The sequence below is a fragment of the Quercus lobata genome, chromosome 3 (genome assembly GCF_001633185.2).
Source record: "Quercus lobata isolate SW786 chromosome 3, ValleyOak3.0 Primary Assembly, whole genome shotgun sequence".
In the NCBI taxonomy this organism is placed as follows: Eukaryota; Viridiplantae; Streptophyta; class Magnoliopsida; order Fagales; family Fagaceae; genus Quercus; species Quercus lobata.
The window spans coordinates 36,173,021-36,179,020 of NC_044906.1; positions in this window are offsets into that span (position 1 = coordinate 36,173,021).

Consider the following 6,000-nt stretch of genomic DNA (forward strand, 5'->3'; position numbering starts at 1 on the left):
CTACTGAATCAGTCACGAGCGACGGTACCTTTAGCTCATGATCAAGGTGATGGAAGAAGACGGGGAGCGTGTACAGAAGAGGACGGATACAATGTGGATGTCAGTAAGGTCACGTGACATCCACATGATTTAAGTAGTTCTCAAGAAACTTCAAAAGGAAATATCTTGAGCCTCACAATTAATCCTAATCAACAAAATCATTATATGGAAAGGATCCCGTAAAATAAGTGGTTTTATGAGGATCTTCCTTATAAGGAAAAGTTCCCCTTCCCCAAGAAAGAAAAAAAAGTCGGTTCTACACTACTATAAAAACCCCAAAGCCCTCACAAATCAAGGTACGTATAATCTCCCTAGTTCTGGCACTTTAGAGTTGTGAACATTCTCTAGCTTAACCTTTGGTGGATCTTTGGCTGGTACCACACCGATACTATCCTAAGGTCTTTTTGTTCTGTGTTGTGCAAGTGTTGTCTTGAGCATGTGAGGACCATGCGACTAATTGACGATTTTAGGCATCATCAGTTGGCATCGTTTGTGGGAATGACAGTTGCCATACTTATCGCTTCCCAGATGAAAAGTTGTATGGTACTTACTCGTTCAATGGCAATGACCACTAATAATCAGGGTGACGAGCCATGCTCCATTGCCTTTGAGAGACAGGTTCAAACCCTCGCAGCAGTGGTGGAACGCCTCACCAAGCAAAATCATGATCTAGAGGAGCAGCTATGCCAAAAGAACGCCACGCTTAACACTCGGGAGGAAGACTAAGAAGGTACCAGCACTGAGAGAAGGAACCAAGAGGGGCTAGAAGGCAACAATGCCCCAAGCTGACAAGAGCGACAGGCTACAAGCCGTCCATCTGCTGTGGATACTGTTCCACCATGCATGGTCGTAGAGATGCAGATGATGAAGGAATAGATGGACTTAATGATGAATGCCTTCAGAGGACGAGTGTTAAGCGACCTCGATGAACTAGTCCAGTGGATGGACTCGCCCTTTACTGCACAGGTCACCTCATTCCCCCTTCCACTAAAGTTCTGCGTGCCATAGGTAGAAACTTATGACGGGTCAAAGGATCCCTTGGATCACCTAGAGTCTTTTAAGACTCTAATGCACCTGCAAGTAGTGGCAGACGAGGTCATGTGTAGGGCCTTCCCAACTAAGTTGAAGGGCCTTGCGAGGATTTGGTTAAGCAGGTTGACGCCTAACTCCATTAGTACCTTTAAGGAGTTAAGCGCCTAGTTTGCCTCACACTTTATTGGGGGGCACAGGTACAAGAAGTCCATAGTATGCCTGATGAACATTAAGTAATGGGAGGATGGGACGTCATATATAACCCGCTTCAACAAAAAGGCTCTCTCGATTGATGAAGCGGAAGACATGATACTTGTTGTCGCATTCACCAATGGGCTATGGAAGGGTAAATTTCTGTTTTCTTTGTACAAAAATGACCCAAAGACTATGTCGAATGTGCTCTATAGGGATACTAAGTATATGAACGTGGAAGACTCGCTCCTGGCTTGCAAAGAAAAGCCCAAAAAGAGAAAGGTAGGAGGAATCAGGACAGGACAGGGGGCGAAAAATAGCAAGGACAGGAGATAGATGGGAAGATAAACGCTCTAAGCTTCCCACCGGAAGATTCACAAGCTTCACATCGCTGAACACCCCAATTGATCAAGTCTTGATGTAGATCAAGGACGAAGGAGCCCTGACATTCCCTGGCAAGTTGAAGGGAGACCCTAGCAAGAGGTCTAGAGACAAGTACTGTCGTTTCCACCACGACCACGGTCATGATACATCCGATTGCTATGACTTAAAGTAGTAGATAGAAGCTCTTATTAGGCAAGGGAAGTTGCAAAGGTTCATCGGTAAGGAAAGGACGGACCAGCCCCAAGAACCACCTGCCTGGAAAGAAAACGAGTATCCCAAACCCCCATTAGGTGAAATAGGAATGATCGTAGGAGGAACCACAGCATCTGGCTCTTCCAAGAAGGCAAGAAAACTTACCTACAGATGTTTAGAACGTCCAATTAACAGGATTCGTTTCAAAGATAGCACGGGTCAACAGCCCTATCATTGGGTTCACAGAGGAAGATGCCAGGCGACTTCACCACCCTCACGACGATGCGCTCGTGATTAGCATTCGAGTGGGGGACTACAACACCCACTGAGTCCTTGTGGATAATGGGAGCTCTGTCGACATCCTATACTACCTCACATTCCAACAGATAAGGATTGATAAGGAACGACTGATTCCAGTTAACGCGCCACTTGTCGGATTTAGAGAAACAAGGGTACACCCCCTAGGAGTAGTCACTTTGTCCGTTACAGTCAGAGATTACCCATAGCAGATCACTAAGGATGTCACGTTCTTGGTTGTTGATTGTTCATCTGCCTACAATGCCATATTGGGTCGCCCTACTTTGAATTACTGGAAGGCAGTAACTTCACTTACCATTTGATGATCAAGTTCCCCACGGAGTATGGAGTAAGGGAGGTGTGAGGAGATGGATGATCATTGCCATGCTGGAAATGGACGATCATTTGCAGACTATATGTATAGAAGAGCAGTGGACGGTGGCAGAACCAGTGGAAAGACTAGGAGAAGTGCTCCTTGATGACTCCAGGCCTGATCGAACGACCAAGATCGGCACTCGGGCTAGGCGGCTAGTCCAACAAGCATTAATGACATTTCTAAGGGAGAACCAGGATGTGTTCGCCTAGAGTCATGAGGACATGCCCGGAATTGATCCATCCATTATAGTCCACAAGTTAAATGCATCACCCTCATTCTCCCCCATTCGCCAGAAAAAACGGGTGTTCACATAAGAGTGCGACAAGGCCATAGCCGAAGAGGTTCGCAAATTACAGGAAGTAGACTTCATTTGGGAGGTGTACTACCCCAATTGGTTGGCCAACGTGGTTATGGTCAAGAAAGCCAACGAAAAATGGAGCATGTGTGTGGACTTCACGGACCTAAACAAGGCCTGCCTTAAGGACATCTATCCTCTCTCGAGGATCGACACCTTGGTGGACTTAACGACAAGACATTTGCTGCTAAGTTTCGTGGACGCTTTTTCTGGGTATAACCAAATCAAGCTGGATGAGGCCGATCAATAGAAGACTTTATTTATCACTAGCCAGGGTCTTTACTGCTACAAAGTGATGCCATTCAGACTTAAGAATGCGGGCGTTACGTATCAGAAGCTAATGAACAAAATGTTTGCGCATCAAATTGGGAGGAATGTGCAAGTATACGTGGACGGCATACTAGTAAAAAGCATACAGGAGGACAACCACTTGAATGACCTCCGAGAGACCTTCGACACCCTTCGTTCTTATAACATGAAGCTAAATCCAAATAAGTGTGCCTTCGAAGTGACGGCTGGGAAATTCCTGAGGTTCATGGTATCACAAAGGGTATTGAGGTCAACCTGGATAAAATACAGGCCATAATGGAGCTAGTTGCCCCAAAGACCATTAAGGAGGTGCGGAGCATAAACAGTAAGATAGTTGCATTAAACAGGTTCATTTCAAAAGCAACGGATAAGTGTCTGCCTTTCTTCCACACTTTGAAGAAATCTTTTGAATGGACGACTAAGTGTCAGCAAGCATTCGAGGAATTAAAGAGATATCTGTCTTCCCCGCCATTACTAAGCCCGTCCAAATCAGGGGAAGAATTGTTCCTATACCTTATTGTTTCCCTAGCTGCCGTTAGCACAACTTTGGTCAGAGAGGAGGACGGAGTTCAAAAGCCTACATATTTCACCAGTCGAGCACTCCAAGGAGCAGAAGAAAAGTACCCACCAATGGAAAAGCTAGCTTTTGCCCTGGTAACAGCAGCCCATAGACTCAAACCCTACTATCAGGTGCACATAGTGATTATCTTGATAGATAAGCCTTTACGACGAGTGATGAGCAGCCCCAAGGCAGCTAGATGGATGGTGCTATAGGCAATTGAATAAAACGAGTTCAATGTGCAGTATCGCCCCCGCACTGCCATAAAAGGGCAAGTTATCATTGACTTCATCGTTGAATTCACGAACATAGAAGGCCAGGGGGCAGGAGAAGTCCCCTAATGGAGTATCCATATGGACGAGTCGTCCACCAGACAAGTAGGTGGAGCTGGTATGGTACTCCATAGCCAGGAAGGTGACAAGGTCGAATGCATGCTTTGTCTTGATTTCCCTACGACCAATAATGAGGTGGAGTATGAAACTTTGATAATAGGGCTAGATCTTGCCAAGGCAGTAGGAGTTGAAAATATGGTCATGTACTGCAATTCCTAAGTAGTAACCAGTCAGATTAAAGGCAACTATGAATGCAAGAATGAACGGATGAAGAAGTACCTTGAGCAAGTGAAGGATCGAGTGAACAACCTCCAAGTAAAGTTTGTTCAAGTACCGAGGGAGGAGAACAAGCATGCTGACTGTCTTGCTAAAGCTGCCTCAGCAGAACACATACTCATCCCCAGTTAGGTACTATCTTTTGTTCAAATCTTACCATTAATAGACGGCGTTAGTGTGCAGGAGATAGGTTTTGGGAACTATTGGACAACGCCAATAACCTCATACCTAAAGGACGGCGTATTGCCTGACGATAAGGAAGCTGCAAGGAAGTTGAAAGTTTAAGCAGCATGCTTCATTCTAATTAAAGGCATTCTATATAAAAGGGGCTTCTCCCGACCGTATCTGAGGTGTCTCATCCCCAAGGAAGCAGACTATGTCATGAGAAAAGTCCACGAAGGAGTCTGTGGGAACCACTCCGGATCACGGTTGTTAGTGCACAAACTCATCAGGGTAGGATATTGCTGGCCTACCATGCAGAAGGATGCCATTGCTCATGTCAAAACATGTGACAAGTGTTGGAGGTTTGCTAACCTCATCTGGCAGTCGTCGGAAGAACTCACTCCAATAACGGCCTCGTGGCCTTTCGCGTAATGGGGGATTGGACATCATAGGCCCGCTCCCAACATCAATAAGACAATTGAAATTCCTAGTGGTCAATATAGACTACTTCACGTGGGTAGAAGCCGAAGCACTGGCCACCATAACAGAAAGAAATGTACGATGCTTCGTATGGAAGAACATTGTTTGCAGGTACAGTATACCCAGAGTGCTGATCTTTGACAACGGGAAGTAGTTCGATAATGATGCATTCAGAGATTTTTGCTTGCAATTAGGAATCACGAATCATTACTCATCTTCCGCCCACCCTCAAGCCAATGGGCAAGTAAAGGTCACGAACTGATCCTTGCTTAAAATCATCAAAACTTGGCTTGAGGGGGCAAAGGGTGTATAGCCAGAAGAGCTGCCTAGCATGCTATGAGCATATAGAACGACAGCAAGAACACCAATAAGGGAGACATCGTTCTGACTGGCATACGGGAGCGAAGCAGTTATCCCAGCTAAAGTTGGACTCACAAGCTAAAAGGTGGACAATTATGACGTAAAGGAGAATGACGAGGCCATGAGTCTTAGATCGACCTGGTAGATGAAGTCAGGGCGATAGCTGAACAGAGGCTTACATGGTACCAGGACCTAATGGCCAAGAAGTACAACTCCAAAGTCAGACACAGAGACTTTAAGGTTGGAGACCTTGTCCTGAGGAAGGTGACGGGCGCCACTAGAGTTCCCACCGAAGGAAAGGTCTGTCCTAATTGGGATTGACCTTACAGAATCGCATCATGGTAGAGGAAAGGGACTTACCACCTAGAGACACTAGACGAGTAGAAGTTGCACCACCCTTGGAACACGGAACACTTGAAGAAGTACTACCCATAGACAATAGCATGGACAACAACACTTCTCATTTCCATTTTATTTATTTTTAATTAAATATTTACTACCTACAGTTTCTTTTAAGCTTAAATGGCAGTTTCTTTTTTTAAGACAATCTCTACACGCATATTTATCACAATAAGAAGAGTTATTCAGAGATGCCATGTGTATGCTATCTACATTTCTACATTATCATTATTAAGTCCGAAATGGACAGATTCAT